Source organism: Parasteatoda tepidariorum, chromosome 3 (genome assembly GCF_043381705.1).
Source record: "Parasteatoda tepidariorum isolate YZ-2023 chromosome 3, CAS_Ptep_4.0, whole genome shotgun sequence".
Classification (NCBI taxonomy): domain Eukaryota; kingdom Metazoa; phylum Arthropoda; class Arachnida; order Araneae; family Theridiidae; genus Parasteatoda; species Parasteatoda tepidariorum.
In genome coordinates this window covers 78,184,601-78,202,091 of record NC_092206.1, presented here as the reverse complement: position 1 = coordinate 78,202,091, position 17,491 = coordinate 78,184,601, and the positions used below count along the sequence as shown (strand labels likewise).

General features: G+C 26.8%; 1 protein-coding gene across 2 annotated transcripts in view; it reads right to left on the bottom strand.

Annotated features, from left to right (window-relative positions):
* LOC107441233 (uro-adherence factor A) overlaps nucleotides 1–8,835 on the bottom strand; it is a 127,418-nt gene extending 118,583 nt beyond the window's left edge. The window contains exon 1 of one of the 2 annotated variants that reach the window (XM_016054416.4): nucleotides 8,602–8,835. The gene's annotated coding sequence lies outside the window, so the exon portion shown is untranslated. The remainder of the gene's footprint in view (nucleotides 1–8,601) is intronic. The other variant, XM_071178875.1, reaches the window with a different exon arrangement.
* Between the last annotated feature and the right edge of the window lie 8,656 nt (nucleotides 8,836–17,491).

Genomic DNA, 17,491 nt, shown 5'->3' with positions numbered 1-17,491 from the left:
GTTATACATCTTCTTAAGCTAACTGCCGATTAGTAAATAAATGGATTACGTTTATGTCTAAATAAAGCAATCAGCAATTAGAATTTAAATAGGTCGTTCAAAATCGTGCTCCAAAAATTCTGCATATTGAGGATACCAATTTATTTGCATGTCCAGTCCTATAGTCTCAGCTCTGCCCATAGAGGATATGTTCTCTATAGTTTCACCACACGACGCATTCAAAAATTCTGCAACAATAAAATTCCAAAAAGGAAGGCAACGGGGCAATCACTCATTTGTTTCGAAAGAAAACTTCCATGGTAGACAGACCATCAAAAAAAAGATAGAAAAAAAAAATTGGAGCATAGCAAATACAGGAAAACCATTATAATTATAACCGTGAAAACAAAGTCACAGTTTTGAAAAGAATCAACTTTGGAAAAAAAGAGAGTCAAAATTTTTATGTGTCCCTAATTATCGTCAGCCAACCTACAACTTTTTTGCAATATCCGTTGGCAATGGTGGATGAGTTTGTATAACAGCATTGTTTACAGGGCGGTCCAAATAAACAATCGCGGCTTTAAAGCTTTACATAATTTACTTTTTTCTATCCTAAATCACCTTTGTTTATCCCCAAAAAACAGATAAAAATAAACAATGAAGGATGTCTTCGTAATCCTAATGCAAGTGGCGCACGAAATAAATTTAAGTAATAACTCAAAAACTTAACGAACAAGAAAAAATTTCATCTGTTACAAATTATAACGTAAACAAAGGTCACTTAAAAAATAAAATAAAATAAAAATGTAAAATGTTTTTTTCAGGAGCATTTATTATAGGAAGATTTACTTGAAAACATAAAAATTCATAAAAATTTTCAAGTTACAGAGAACTTAATTATTAGAAATAATTCAAGTTATTACAAATTAATCCAGAAGTGTTTGAATGTGGAGAGATTTAAACAAATAAACTGAAGTGGTAAGATATTACTTGATTAAAAACTTCAATCGCTTCAAAAAAATTACTAATTGGAAATAACAGTTGACATGTTTCAAGCTCTCAAAAATTATGCATCCATTTTCAAAACTTGTGTAGATGTGAATCAATCAAATGTCAAAAGAAAAGTTTTTCTATTTGAAATAAAAAGCAGTTCCTTATTAAGTTTAAAAATTATTTTTTTGTCTTGAACGTTATAATGGTGCATCAAGTTGGAAATCATAGAATATTTTTGAAAATTACCCATTAATAAAATAAGGTACAAAAACGGTGGTTTTCATATCAATTGCATTGTATCGTTGAATCGAAATAACAGTATTTGATATGAATTTCAACGAAATAATTTTTGATAAATTGTTCCTTAATTGTGAATTAATAAAATGTTAAAAAAAAGTTGTTCTATTTAAAAAAAGCAGTTATATTAAAAAAAAAAATGCAGTTCCTTATTAAGTTTAGAAAATTATATTTTTGTCTTGGACAAGCAGTTTCCTTAGTGGTGCATCAAATTGGAAATCATAGAAAATTTCTGAAAATTACCCATGAATAAAATAATATACAGAAACTATAATTTTCATATCAATTGCTTGTATCGCTGAATCGAAATAAAAATATTTGATTTGAATTTCAACGAAATAATTTTTGATAAATCGTTCTTAAAACGTGAATCAATCAAAAGTTTTTTTAAAAAAATGATCTATTAAAAAAAAAGCAGTTCCTTATTAAGTTTAGAAAATTATATTTTTGTCTTGGGCAATATTTATTAAACTAAAACTGTCATATTACATTAATTTCCTGACCTGAAAGAATCAATTATCATTGATTTTAATTTGGTTTTGACCTTCTTAAATAGTAATAAACTAAAATAAGCTTGCTAACTCAGTATATTACATACTACATTACGTCTAATTACATTTAGAACTTATATTTAGTAATTTATATTTAGAGTCTTTCTGCATGTTAAGAATTTTCACTGAAAAATAACAGAAGATAAAGTAATTACCAAAAACTTGTCCTTTGGGAAATCATTACTCTGGAGTATAAATATATATTACCCGAAGGATTATGTAATTCAAGCAAAGATATCTGATAAAACTAAAAAAAGAACCCCAATCTTCAAGTTGGATAATAATCATTACTTTGATAGTTAGTTCCGCCAAGAAAGTTAAGAACAATTTCTGCCAAAAACATTAAACAGAAATTGTCGTTAAGGAGATGGCTTAAAAAGATTTTGCCAACCTTGAAACTGTTCAGCAATCAAGTAACAAACGAAAAACAATGTAATAAACTAAAATTGAAATGACTTTTACAGTTGGTTTTTGCAAAAAGAAATGCAATTAAATTCCCACGATTAAAATGATAATGCAAGAATGTTTAATTTTAAGTATGAACTTCAAGTAGGTGACGCTAGTGGTAGGAAGAGGGCACCTGCCCTCCCAATTGGGAATGCTTGTCCCCCTTTCCATTAGAAAAATTATATGCTTTTTCACGAGGTACAATTTAATTATAAAAATTAACAAAATAAATGCGTAACACCTTATTGTAATCCTCACCGTTAACCCTGTGACGCAGAATTTTTATTAAACATGTTTTTCACACTTTTTTTTCTTCCTTATTTTGTATTCAATTAAGTCAAAATATGGGGAAAATATTATATTTAGCGTTTTAATAATCTATGGTTATCAGGGGTCCGTCCAGGCATTTTGTAAAAGGTTCGGTTTTTGAAAAATAGTAAAAAAAAATTACTCATAATTTGTGGATATAAAATAAGCGTTAAGTTACATTCTTTCAACCAGGGTGAACCTTTTATGAATTTGTGCAAATAGGGTCCGTTTATTGCAAAACACTTTTTCAAAGAGTTTTTAAATTGTAAATAGATACAAGATTATGCTCAGCACTGTAAAATTATAATTAAAAAAATTAAATTTTAAAAAATAAACAGCAATTGCTGCTTCATAATTAGAGATACAACAGCCTATACTGCTGAGCGCAGAATATTCATTTTCATCGGACGAATTTCATATTCATCGGACGAATAAAGGAAGAAGCGTCAGCCGAAGACAAAACTTAATTCTTTTACAGCTGTCTTTCTTGTTTTCGCCAATGAGAAGGGTTTATTCTATTAACAAAACAATTATGAAAATAAACAAATTTGTGAAGCGTCCGATTAAAAGAAAAATCATTTTGGGAAGGGTCGGTTTTTATGAAAAGATATTTTGTGAAGAGTCCGTTAACGGACCGAAATTTCTTCTAAACTGACCCCTGGTTATGAAATACAGCATGAAACACCTGTGTATTTTCTGCTTTAAAGGTTAAAATCTTCCAAACACGGCATCACTTCAGAGCAATAATTTTTCAAAGTTGCACTTGTTCGTAGTTATTTAGATCTAAAAGAAACAATTATTCATCATTGAAACTTCTTTTATTTACAAAATCGATCATTGATAGATTTTTTGATTATGAAATTTTTTTACTTTTTTTGGATTTTATATATAAGTACAAATATAATTCCGATAATCTAATAGATTTTATTAGTCACTTTTTGACTGTTTTTAATCATTAAAAAATACCAAAATTTATTTTTATTAGTAAGAGCGTCAGAAAAAATATGTACAAAAAGGGCACCGATATCCCATTTGCGTCAAAGGGCGTTTCAAACGTAGACGTCTTTCAAAGCTCTTTCGCAAAGAAAAAAAAAAAGCCACAGTTTAAGTGTGCCACACTTGAGGCAAAGCTATAATTATAAGCTATATATACCACTTTGCCGTAAAGAATTGTTTAAGCCTTAGACCGGACAAATAACTTAAGCTTTTTAAAAGTTTTTAAACATTTTTGAAAGTCGCAGATTTGGCGAGATTTTTCCACCTAGATGAATAATTTTCAATTTTTCTAAATTTTTATGAGCTCAAATAATGCAGCATTGGAATAACTTTTAAATGCTACAAATCTTGATCACAAACACTTTTTATTTTTACAATACAGGGGCTTTTCTTGATACTGCCATTTTTGAAAATTCAGGTAGAGAGCTCTGTCTAAATATTGTCTAAACTTGACCATGCATGAAAAACTGTTTGTAAACTCACTGCAGTTATGACAATGTTATATTTTTCGCAAAAGAAATATTTTTAGAACTGCTGCAAGTTTAAAAATGTTACACTATTCGCAAAAGAGATACTTCTATAACAGATGCAAGTTTGCAACAGTCGTTGATGGTCAAGTTTAGACAATCTGTAGCCAAAGCTCTCTACGCGAAGTTCAAAAATGGCCCGAAAATGGCAATATCAAGAAAATCCACTGTTTTGTGAAAATAAAAAGCGTTTGTGATCAAACTTTTCAACATTTAAAAAATTACTTTTAATAAAAAAATTTTACATTATAAAAGTAATTAAAAAGTTTCAAAAATTAAAAATTATTCTATCGTTTTGATAATTTTTATTTGATGAAAAATCCTTACTTATTTTATATGACTACAAAGCCTAACAAAAATAGCCTTAATTTTTTCGGAAAATATCTAGAGATACCACTGATAGTAATTTAGTGTAATATAGATTAGCTTCGTCGAGATAGATTTTTAAATTAGTTTATAAATAAAGTAAATCAAAAATTTTAAAAACTGCCTCTTTTAAGTGTAAATTTTTTAAGCGGGCTACGTTTTTTAAACGGCATTTTTTATTGTGGACTATGTTTTTTAAGTTGACCAATTTTGTGACTTCTAAAACAAAAAAAAACTCAAGACTCAGTACTTTTAAAGAATAATTTGTGACAGAGATAGAATAAGTTTATTACGGAGGTGATATTCCTCACGCTTTCGATTTAAAAGTGACAAAAATCAAATTATAGTTTTCTTTTTAGTCCACTTTAAAAAAAAAACTAGTTTTATTTTATTTTTTTACTTTAATTAGTGTTTCTTCTTAGTTTTGTGGCCATTAATTTGCTTCCGTCGCAGATCTGTCAAAATTTCGACTGATGATAATTTATATTGGGCTTGCAATATTTAAAACATAATTGTAACTTGCATTTTTATCAGGCATAGAGCTCCAGTTGAAATTAGAGCCCCCAAGCTAGTTGGAAATTGTTCAGAATTTCGATTACAAGATCCCACCCTTTCACACTCGAAAGCGAGTTACTAAAAAGCGTGCAATAAAAATATACAAGTGTACAATAATTTATTATATCCTACAATAGTCTATTTAAACATTTATTGTATGAGCAATAAAAATATTTTTTTAAACTCTTTCACAATGATAACAGTAACGTTCAATTAAAAGGTGTTTGGATATTTTTTATTGAACAATAGAACAATAAATTAGAATGTCATTAGAACTACACAAATAAATCATCAGCGTTATTTAAAGCTGTAATTTTTATTTAATTGAAAAAATAAATAAACAATATTGAATGAAAACAATTCAATCAGGCAATGAAATAAAATGCGGAACAAATAATTTTAAAGTATGACTTATAAAAAGAATAAATGAGAAGCAAGTAATTGAAATCCATTCTATGATTTACCATGAGTAATAATTCGAAGGAATAATAGAATAATAAATAGTAATTTTTTGAAAACGCCTGAAAAAAAAAACTTTGATAATCAACAGTAAATGAAATGTACTCTTAGAGTAGGAATAGGGAATAGAACCCCAATTACTCCTCTAAGAATGTACTGTCTATCTAACTAAAAACTCCCCTCGCCAGTAGTCTAGAGTGCTGTCGGATAACTATCGTTACAAAGTTATATTATTTCAAAAAAGTGGGTAAGTTAATCAGTAATAAGTAGTAACAGTTTTAAATTTAACTATCAGTAATTTTTTGAATAATGAGAAGAAAAAAATATTATGAAAATTAAGAAGAAAGTCAGTCTACCCTCTCAAAAAATTAGCTTGCTATTCAATCATATTAGAATAACTTAGAATCGTAATATCGACGGAATTTACTGAAACTTTATTAAGGTTTTAAATTAAATCATTCTCCTGTTTAATTCAAGCCATAGTTTGGTGCAATTGTGTTGAAGATTATTTAATTTGTACGATATGCAATTTGGCGTCGTAATAATAAAGTTGCAGAAAATATACACAATATTTTAATTTAGCCTATTGAACAGTTTATAAATTATTATAAGTTATAATCCCGTAAGAAATAATGATAAAAAGTGTAATAATTAATAATTTCTTGAATTACAAGTTTTTTTAATCAATTACTTTTAGTAACCCCCCCCCCCCATCAAATGCGACTGAAGAAAAAATTTTGACTTTTAAATATTTGCATTGTAAATATGTAAACAATACAATGTAAAAATATATAAATGTAAATATATGCAGATATATGAGAAAATATATGTTACGATTAATTAATGTTTACGATACATGATGATTATGATTAATGTTTATGATACAATTAATGTTTAAGATTTGATGTTGCTTGTCGGTTGACTGTTACGACAAAAACTTCTAACAATGATTTTTGAGCCCAATCCAGAAAACAAGGTAACTCCTGTATATAGCATTCGGACAAACAATTCGGTGTGCTTGTGGATTTGGATGTTTAAAGTTTTTTGTTTAAGGTAAATGGAACAAATTGAAACGTTTTTGTAAGTTATTACTAAATCAAAACTAAATTTTTTATTACTTTTTAATCCCTTATATTTTTGTTTTAACAGTCTGTAAGCTTTACAAAAAAAAAATTTTTTTTTTTTTGCTTTGTTTTTTTAAACTATTTGAAAGATTCTGTTCAAATTTTAAATTTTGTCATTTAAAATTATGTTAAATGTTATGTAAATTTAAAGATCAGCTTTTTAAGATCATAATCAAATTAAATGATAAAAAATAACTAATTATTATAAAAATCATTTATTACGTTTCTTCAAACGAGTTTTATAGTTGAGAGATACTTTTTTTATTTAATTCACATGAATAATTATTACTACGCGAACACTAAAACTAATAAGAAGGGATACAAACATAATTTGATTTAAGATTAAATTAAATTTAAAATTATTTAAGATTTTATATAACAAATTTCATTTTTCCGATCATTATCAAATTAAATAATAAATTATCATAAAAATCATTTATTGCATTAACAATTTTGGTTAAGCGTGTCTTATAATTCAGGGTAATACTTTTTTTTTATTTGCATATATAATTGCTAACATACTAACACTCAAATTAATAAAGGGTGCAAACTTAATTTAATTTAGGATTAAATTTAATTTAAAAGTATTTTGAAATTTATGTACCATAAATTTCATTTTTTCCGATCATTGTCAAATCAAATAATTATAAGAATTATTGATATTTTTTCTTAAAAAAAGAAGAGTTTTATAATTGTATATCTAAATTTTTCGCTCCGCTCTCAGATTTTCAAAAAGGAACACAAACTTCCTATCACCTGTTTTACGCTCTTATTTTGAAGAACGAAAATTCGAATCCATCGAAAAAAAGGTTACTATGTACATAAAAGCTATATTTTTATGTCTAATTTCGTACCGTAAAGCATCGTAATGATATCATTATTTAACCAATTTTAAATTTAAGATCAACTTTTCAAATCATTAAAGTGGCGTCTTAGTACATGAAAACTCGATTATTGGATCGAAAATTATTAATGAATTCTACATTTCATAAGTTAAAAAAAATAGTTTCCGAGATTTCTATAAATATGTTAAAATACTTAAAAAGGGAAATGAAAATTAAAGAATCTAAACTTTCGATCGCTATCTAGAATAAAGTGTGGGTAACATATCCTTCAGATTGCGACTAATTCTCATATTCTGAGAATAAAGAAAAATGAAACTTAATTCGGAGTATTGTTGCTCCGTGTTATACTTAAAATATAGTTTGCGCTAATTAATTAAACTATTTAAGATTACCTCTATCTTCCAAAGCATTCTGATTGTATCTCAGTACATGGAAATCCAATCCCTAAATCAAGAGTTATTTATTTATCTGCTTTGCGCACGGTACACTTAATACGCGTATTAAAAAACTTTCGAAAACAAAAATCTGAGATGGGAAAAAAGTGTAGATCAAAAAAACTATAAGCGAAAAAAAATTACTTTTAAACATTCGAGATAATAATTTTTAAATATAACTATAAATTATGTGTATTTTTAATTCCATTTTGAATGTCCTCACTTATGACTTGTCAATTTTACCTAAACGTCATATTTTTCTGTACTCCTTAGGGTAAAAAAGTAGAACAATTTCTTGTAAATAATTCAATTCTAACAACATCAATAAACAATTCAACAACATTAATAAACAATTTCTTGTTAAAATAATTATTATAATAAATATTTTTCCGAAAAATAATTATTCATTTCCTTCACTTTTCTTTACATGTCTTAACTTGTTTTTATAAAATTTCATTATATCTGCAATTAAAATTAAACTATTCCATTATTGATTTAATTTACATTCTTAAACTTTAAGTATAATGAATAATATTTACTTTATGAAATTATTGTATGTTACGCATCAAATTATAAGCAATAAACCATTTAATGTGTTTTTAAAGCATTTTTAGCTTTTCATTTATTTTCGGGAAATAGCTTTTTTACGCGCGATAGAGCATTTTAATACCATTTATTAATTAATATAAACAAGTAATATAGAAAAAATAAACACTTACCATGAGAAAATAAAAAATTAGTATCCCATATTCCACTGATAAAATATACACTTAAATCCTTATAGTCACAAAAATAAAAGAATAGTTCACACTTTTTAAGTGAGGAGAAAATTCCCCATATGTCTATCACGTTTGACTGACATGAGTTCAACTGTTATCCTTACTTTTTTCCATTCGTGAGTCAGAACAGCTGTGCGTGCAGACCGTATGTCTATGTTTCCTGTTCTCCCACCCCCCCTTTCCTCTATCTCATTTGTCCAAAAGTTTTATTACTCAATCGAGACAAAGGCGATGATGCTGACATCTATTTTGAATTGTACTGACTACAAGCTATATCTAGTTTATTCGTTCGATTTAATTTATTTTCCTTCATAGAAACAATATTAAAATTTTCTCTTATATTTTAGCGTTCATAAATTTGTTTCTCTGGCGTATTAAATATACATATCGTTGAGTTAAAAGACGTTTCTCAACAATAATTACTGATAACGACGAGATCATTTTTATCACCTCATAATACTTATTATGGTTATTAGTATTAAAAATAAGATATCACCTTGAATAACTTTGTTCTGACGAGCAGAGTTTTCAGCGCCGATCTTAATGGTTTCTAGGGTTTGATCACAGAAAGGTTAATTATGTAATGCTAGCTGTTAATCAATTTACGGAATTAGACATAAAAACGTAGTTTTTCTAAATAAACCTACCTTTTTAATGAAGAATTTGGGTTCCTGACCATCAAAGTATGAGGGTAGCTGATATCAAGCGAAATAATTTTCCACACACTTATAAAATTTGTCTATCTAGAGATTCAAATAATTTTCAATAATTCTTCTGGGGAACAAATTTTTGTCGCATTCATAAAAATTTTTGATCTTACCTGATTCGGGTGTGAGGGTTTCAAATCTGAAATTAGTTTTGCTCCTAAAGCAACAGATTTTTTTAACGGGCATTTTTAGTCTATTTTTGTCGTAATGTTCACATAGTTTAAAAACGTTGTATGTAACAAAGGGACACATAAATGCTAAGGCAAACTATTCACTAAGTTAGGGAAGATCATCAGAGTTAAAGTTTCAAAGGAACTCACGACCGGAAATATCAACGCACGCCGTTAGGGGCGCGTAGGACGACATGATACCTATTATGACCCAGTTCAGAAAAAACAAAAAGCAGCAGTTTATAAGAGATAAAGCCACGTATGGCGACATTTCCGGGTGTATGCCTGATCAATTTTAATCCTGGTGATGCGCTTGACTCCCCTAGAAGTCAGTCGAAGTATTTATGCACCCCCATGTTATGTATAACGTTTTTAAACTAGTACATTTCAACAAAACAAAAAAAAATAGACTAAGAATATCATTAAAGAAACTAGCTTGGAGCGAGAAACTTAATGCAGGTTTGAAATCATCGATATTCAAGGTCTTAAAAAATTTCATCCAACAGAAAGCAGAAAATAAATAAATAACAATGAAAAAACCTTGTTTATTATTTTTTAATTCTTCATTTCATAATGGTAAAAAAATGCAACCTATGCAAATTTTTTCATAAATTTAATTTATGTAATTTTGCTTGACAACATACGAAATTTGAATATCGGTGGAATAATTTATAAATTATAAAATTGCAAAAAAAGTCCTTTTTTCCTTTAATTTCCATTTTCTTTTCTAAAAAAATAAAAATCATATCTCAAGAATTATATGGCTAATTTCGATGAAATTTTAATTTTTTTTCATTTAGAATTACATAATTTAAAATAACATAAAAATCAGCATGTGTTTCAGTTTTAAAAAATTTCCACCAGTAAATAAAAATTAAAATAAAAATATATGAACACTTATTAAAAATTACCTTTGCCTCCTGATACTTTTAAATAAATGATTTTTATAATTATGTGCAAAAAGGTATTGATTCGCTTTAAAAGTTCTCGTTAGATTGCGAAATACGCAAAAAGTTAAATTAAAGTTAATAGGTCCGCACTGCATGTTTTGATCGTCAAAAATCCAAATCCTTCGGAAAAAAGAAATGCTTATTCAGACAAATTACTTTTTTGTGCCTGATTTCGTTACTTATTTCCTTATCAGCTAATTAATCAGCAAAGTTGAAGTTAACTCTTTGAGCCATTGATTATTATTTATTCCGCATTTTTTCCTACACAGAATTTTTGCTTTCCAACCAAATTTGACGAAAAAAAATTATTTCTCTTTTTTTTTTACTGAAAAAAAGTAACAGTGATAAACAAACTTTACAGAAAATGAAAAAATTTTACAATTAGAAAAGAACTACAAAATTGATTTAAAAAAAAAGGGGGGGGGGAGTTCGATTAAAAAACCAGTAGGGTGCGCCGTTCCTCCGTCTACTCCCTCTACTACACTCTGCCCTTTTACTTTTATACCCTGAAATTTCACTTAGCCTGCAGCCTATAAAAATTAATTTAAAATTTATGCTTTTTAACTCTCGACGCACCACCATAAGCTTAGCGTGACGGAAGAAAATAAATTTTTTTTTGAGGGAAACGAGAATTCATTTTTGGAATCTGCTATATATATATATTTTTTTTTTTTTTAAAACGAAGAAAAGAAAAGGGCTGATATTAATAGGTCGCTTTTTGATTTCCATAACATTTTTATTTCACAATGATAAATTTATAAAAAGAAGGAAAAAAAAACTTCAAAAACAAAATAAACCTTGAACATTTTCTTTTTTTTTTTTATCAAAATTTTATTATGAATTAAATAATGAATCAGAAAATATGATAATTAAGCAAATATTCAGCATATCCTAAATTTTTTTAATGAAGGTATTATACCTATTAAATTATAAAATTTATAATACTCACCGGAAAGAAATGATTTCAAAACTTCAAAACATATTTACAAAATCAATGATTTGATGCATTTAATCTAAATGTATATTGATTTATTTTTTAGAGCAAAGCTATTTCTTACTGCAAATTTCGTGAGAAAAAAAACTGCTAAAAATGTCTTCGAATTAAAGTAACAATTAAAATTGTAGTTAATATATTGCACGGAAACCAAAATGCATAAAATTTCCAAGCATGTAGAAATACGAACCGTTTGTATAAAGTATGTGAAAGAAAAGAAATGAAGGGAGTTATTTCAGTTCACGTTTGAAAAAAAATCGTGAGATTTTAAAGGAATTATTAAACTAATTTCGTTAATATTAAACTCTAAACATGCCTTTTTAACTTCTACTGCATTTAAAAAACATAGAGAAATGACAGCATTAAAGAAACATATTTACAAAGTTAAGATGAAAAACATTTAATCTAAAGTATATTTTCTGAACTTTTAGAACAAAACTATTTCTTACTGCAAAGCTCATTTAAAAAAACTACTGAAAATGTATCTTAACTTAAATGAAAGTAACAACTAAAACTGTAGCCAATATGTGAACACAATTATTTACACTGAAACCAAAATGCATGAAATTCGCAAGCATATAATAATATTAACCGTTTGAATAAAGTATGTAAAAAAAATAAAGGGAGTTATTTCAGGTCTTATTCGAAGAAAATTCTGAGTTTTAAAGGAATTATAAAGTCAATTTTGCCTATATTAAACACTGAAAATACATTTAGAGTACCTACTGGAGAAAAATGGCAGCATGTTAACTAAGACAAATAAAAAAAGTTTAATCTCAATGTATATTTATGTAACTTTTAGAACAATAATTTTTCTTATGCAAAATTCGTAAAAAGAAAAGTACTAAAAATGTCTTAGAACTTAAATAAAGTAACAACTAAAACTGAACACAATTTTTTACGCTAAAACCAGAATGCATAAAATTCCCAAGCATGTAAAAATATGAACCATTTGAATAAAGTATGTAATACAAAATTATATTTTATTAAATTTATTTGCAAAATAAAATTATATTTTATTACTAGATATTAATGTAGTTAATACAATTTAAATAAATAATTTTCTGTAAGTTTAAAATTAAAACATTTCACTTACCTCAAAAGAAATGTAATTTTTTTAAAAAATAGAAAAAAATTGCAACTTTTTAAAAGAACTTCTTTTTCTTACGAGCGTTAAAATTCAAATTTTAAATTAAACGAACGATTTTGTTTTAAAAGACCAAACTTATGGACGAGTACATTCCAGAAAATAGGTGCGTTACCTAAGTCTTAATTAGTAACCAGCGACCCTTTTTACCCTTTTACTAAAATAGACCGATATTCACTTCACCTGCTTTTTGATACATCTGCTTTTACTAGCACTCATGAGGAACAAAAATACTCAAATAGTTTCTTGAAGCAGACGATTATTAAATCAATAATTTAAATTCTTTTTCTCTTTTTAAAAGTGTGACCTTTTCCTTTTATCTTTGATGAACAAACACATTAGAATAAACCTAACTAAGTGGGAAATGGGCAAGTGGATGTAACAATCTTAATTTTTACTCAGATATTTTTTAAAAAAAAGTTGTTTTTTAATTCTGCAATCAATTGCGGAAAAATTCGTATATTCGCAAAATATTGGGTGGAGGATGCCCCTTTGTGCCCCCTCGATGCTACGCCTAAAAACAANTGCACATAGCAAATTTATTTTTTTTTTTTTTTTTTTTTTTTAATGATCCTCGTTTTAACTTTTATGGTCACAGTGTATCAAAAAAAAATTAGTAGTAAGAATAACTATTCATTAAATACAGCAGACTCGTTAAAATTTTAATCATTCTATATATTTTTAGTAAAATAATTACTTGTTATATTAGAGCCCAGTAATAAATTAACTTAATTATTGAGATTTCAGAAAAATTAAATTTATTTTCACTGATATTCTTGACTTTAGAATTTGAATCGCCAAGAGGAGGAACAGAAGCCATTAATAAATTAAACCCTGCCTCAAAAAATCGGAAAACCCTTCGAAAACATAAACAAAGAAGTGGGGCTATCCATTTTTGTGAGTCATTTATTCTTAGACTCATAAAAACCGATGACTAATCACGGCTTAATGGTTGGTCAAAGTTTGAAGCTAGTAAACATTTTCACTTTGTTTTAACTTAAATATAAGTTTGCAATCTAAAGATTGCAAATACATAAAAACATGAATAGTTTTTATTTTTTATTTTTTTAACGCGCACAAAGTTTATTATTTTTATTATTATTATTTGCAAATTTAATATAATATGCTGTCATAATTCAGCGGTAACGGGTTAAAAAAAAATGAAAATAAAAAACTTCTTTGAGCAGCATGACTACATCAAATCAGTAATTTTAAGTGAGTAAGAATATTCATGACATATCCCTCAATAATTATAAATCTTAAAAAGTCACCCCTAAATATTTTAGACAAATGAAAAAGAAATGAAAAAGAAAAGAACTTTCACCGATTCAAAATTTTTTCAGATATTTAGCAGAAAAAAGACACTTTTTTTCAGGCGTGAAATTTCAAAAGCAACTGAAGATGTAGATTTTAGTTTCATTTCCTTACCTGAAAGGCCTATGATAATGTAGTGTGCTGATTATAGTTGGTTGCTTATTTAATTTTTGTAAGCAAAGGAGAAAAAACTGAAAATTGTAATTTCTTTCTTCTGTTAGTCTTTTCATTATTAATATTGTGGTAAAATAGGAATGTATTAAGAAATTAATCCCTAATTATTACAGAAAACAACAATACAAATTGTAGCAAGAACAACAACCAATCAACAGTGAATAAAAATAGTTAATTTTGACAATTAGGGCTACACCTGCTGTGTCATACTTTTTCTGTTACAACGATCATAGTTTTATAATTTTTATTATTATTATTCTCAATTTTAATATAATATGCTGTCATAATTCAACAGTACAGCATAAAAAAATGTAGAAAAAGAACTTCTTTGTGCATGACTACATAGAATTAGTAATTTTATGTGAGTAACAATATTCATGACATCATTGGCACGAGCGACGGTGAGTATTGTCTCCCAAAATAATTATAAATCTTAAGAAGTCACCTCTAAATATTTTAGACAAATGAAGAAAAAAAATTTCATCGATTTAAAAAATTTTCAGACATTTAGCAGAAAAAATACTTTTTTCTTCAGGCGTGAAATTTCGAAAGCTGTATTATTTTTTGTATTTTAATATCATTTCCGTCAAAAATTGAATACCTGAGGCGCCTATGAAAATGTTGTCAGTTGGTACAGTCGATTGCTTATTTTATTTTGCTAAACAAAAGAAGAAGAAAAACTGAAAGCTGTAATTTACTTGCTTTATTTGTCTTATCATTATTACTAGTGTGGTAAAATGTGGATTTATGTAGAATTTAATCCTTAATTATAACCGTCCATTGCTCTACAAAAAAAGTATGAAGCACAGCAAACAATCAACAGATGATTAAAATAATAATTTATGGCTCTTCCTTCTGAAATTATTTCAGAACATTAATTCATTTAAACATTAATAATAAATTTGATGCTTAATTATTAAATTATGACACAATATTTTTACAATGCTTCCCTGGAAACTTCTCCTAAAACAGAATTTGAAAGATCCACTGATTGGCTAAACTTTAAACCGATGATAAATATGAACTCGCTTATGTCATAATTTTGTTCTTTGGTGTTTCTTGTATAAACTAATGTATCATATTTAAAAAAAAAATTTAAAAAAATTATTACAAACCACACTAGTTTCAAAAAATAAATGTACAGAGCACAGAGAAACAACAAAAAAAAAAAAAAAAAAAAACACTCTGATTTTTGATGTATTGATCTGGTTTTTTTTCATAATATGAACTTTAAATTTGTTAATTAATTAGTGAAGACGATATTTTAAGTTACGAAATTTGACACAAAACCGTACTTTCTCTCTATTAACAAATATATTTTTTTCGATAGATTTGGATTTTTTGACCTCAAAATATAGGGGGTTGCAGCAATTTTGAGAAATATCAGAAGAGCTGTTCTAAGTTTGGAACTCATCAATTTTACTTTTTATTTATTTTGCTATGACTCTCGAAATTAAGCGAATTAAAAAATTTTTGTGCTCAGTAAAAAAATAGATAAAATTCTATAATCCAAATAATACTTTATCCAAAGATAATTTCTTAAAAAAAATAATTTTGAAAAATTACTTTCGAATTTTTTTTCATTATTTTATTAAATAATAGTCAGAAAGCAAGTTCACATTGTAAGGCATTCAAATTTTTACATAATTTAAAAAAATTTAAATTTACGAAACAAATTACAAAATTTAAACGAAATCGCTCGAATAGTATCTGAGAAATTGAATTTTAATGAAAGTTGTACAAACATTTCCAATTCGATTTTTCCGGAAACTACTCGACCCATACCGCTCAAATTTGCATTTTGCAACATAAATCTCATTCTGACAGGTTTTTTTTCCCACATTCTAAAATGATGTAAAAATAATGTAAATTTTTCAATCCAAATTTTTCGACTTTTATTAAATAAAATAATAAAAGAAAAATTAAAGAAATTTTTTTCAAAGAATTATCCTAGGAAAATGGAATTTTATTATTATACGTTAAAAAAGAAATTCCATTCGTTTAAAAAGTTTACGAGATATACGACCAAACTATCGGGACCATATTTCCTAGATAGCAGCTGCCTCCGATATTTTGGGTGAATCCATCTGATACTTTTCCCAGAGCAAATCCATTTATTAAAAAAAAGGCATGTTTATTGAAAGAAAGTACGTCTTTCTGCTATTTTGTGTCTGATCTCATGACTTAAAACGTCCTCTGTACAAATTAAAAATGTTAATAATGAATAGTTCTAAATTTACTTCAGAGATGTCACCACTACTTCTCTTTCAAAATGGTGTTTTTTAAAAACATAAAATGCACGTAGGACTTGTAATATTTTGAAAGAACAAAAAGTATATTTTTGAAGTGAATTAGAAATTCTAATTTAAAACTTTGAAGCTGATTGTTAGAAATATGACAATCTGAATCTATTATTTCCACTCATTACTTATTGAAAGTCAGTATTTATTAGTCTAATTTATATTCACTTTCTTTTTATCGGTGCTTCTTTTTATTATTGATAGATGGCAGCACAATCAGCATAAGGAATAATTTAATTTGAACAGTCACGCATAGAACAAGAAAACGAGAAATTTAAAATAAAGTTTCCAGGAAATAATTTTAGAAAGTGATACATAATACCTAATTTGTAATTGCAAAGAAAAATTTTAATATAAAAATGCAAGAAAGATGAGTATTTTGTGAAATAATACTATCATTTTAAAGTTACTCATTAATTCAAAAACTGCAATTAAAAAAAAAAAATAGTTATTACTCTGCTTATTAAATTTAGTTACCTATTTGTTGATACTTTGATATTGATATTTAGTTATTTATCTACACGGTAAGAATCTATCTGCAGCCTAAAATCTTGAATTATATTTCATTTAATGAAAAATCAATTGTAATAAAAATTAAAAGAACTAAATAATAAAAAAATTCATAAAGAAAGATATTTAAAATTTAAAAAATTTTTATTTAACTTGGTGCTACTTGATTTTCACGAAGACCCAAATCACGTAAAATTACCAGCCAAAAGTAGTCAAACTAAAAGTAACCATACATACTTTTATTTTCGGTTCCATTTAAGCTTCATATTCAAACCGTGTGATTTGGTAATTAATTATTTTTCTCCAATTTAAACATTGAAGAAAAAATTTTTCTGATGATTTTTAATTTAACAAAACGGCATCTCTTTTACTTCTGTAAGGAAGATACCATTTTATCTTTCCAGGATAAAGAGGTACTACCTTTTTATTGAGTATGCGTACATGTACACGAAATAAAACTCTATCTAAAGGAAAGTTTGTAGAGGTGCAATGTTCTCAACAAAAAAAGAGCCTTATTTAACTTAGGAACTAAAAACAAAGAGGCACAGCTCGTCATCTTCTGGA